Source organism: Cynara cardunculus (assembly GCF_001531365.2).
Source record: "Cynara cardunculus var. scolymus isolate 2C chromosome LG 16, CcrdV1, whole genome shotgun sequence".
Classification (NCBI taxonomy): Eukaryota; Viridiplantae; Streptophyta; class Magnoliopsida; order Asterales; family Asteraceae; genus Cynara; species Cynara cardunculus.
The window spans coordinates 11,914,865-11,915,483 of record NC_037543.1 but is presented as its reverse complement, the minus strand read 5'-3'; the positions used below and the strand labels follow the sequence as shown (position 1 = coordinate 11,915,483).

Sequence of the window (619 nt, the reverse complement as noted above, 5' to 3'; positions counted from 1 at the left end):
CTCTAACAATGCTCGAGAACGGTGTTGCAATGTACTCTACAAATGTTTGACTAATGTTAGTAGTTTGTTTAACTTGAAATCACAGTTTTAATTGAAATCTCATCTAAGGTGATAAAATCGCAATTTTAATTTTTATAACAAATTTAGTTAAAATCTCATTTGAAGTTATGATAAAAACATTCTATAATATTAGTGTAAATTTGAGCGGTGCATAATATATAGCAACAGTAGTGGAAGCTCAAGACAATACATGAAGAACCACATCACTAAACTAAGATAATGGATGTTCCCCCAAAAAACAATAAAATTAATATCAAGTGGGGTCGATAACCCACATATCAGAATTAAACTGATAAAAACAAATACTACACTTTACCATAACATTCTATAATATTTGAATTTTAAATTAGAGATGTGCGTCAAACCTTGATAGTGATAGTCCAAGACAATGAATAAATAACTACATCACCAACTAGTATAATGGGCATTCGCATATAAAAAATAAAATACCAAGTAAGCTGAAGAATCATATATTAGACATCAAACTAAGAACATATAATATATTTGATCTAAATAAAAACCAATTGATATAAAAGTCAACTTATATATAAAAAATTAA

General features: G+C 27.1%; 1 non-coding gene across 1 annotated transcript; it reads right to left on the bottom strand.

Annotated features, from left to right (window-relative positions):
• Positions 1-202: 202 nt before the first annotated feature.
• Positions 203-394, bottom strand: LOC112499749. Its single transcript, XR_003067274.1, has one exon. It is a non-coding gene; the product is annotated as a U2 spliceosomal RNA (small nuclear RNA).
• Between the last annotated feature and the right edge of the window lie 225 nt (positions 395-619).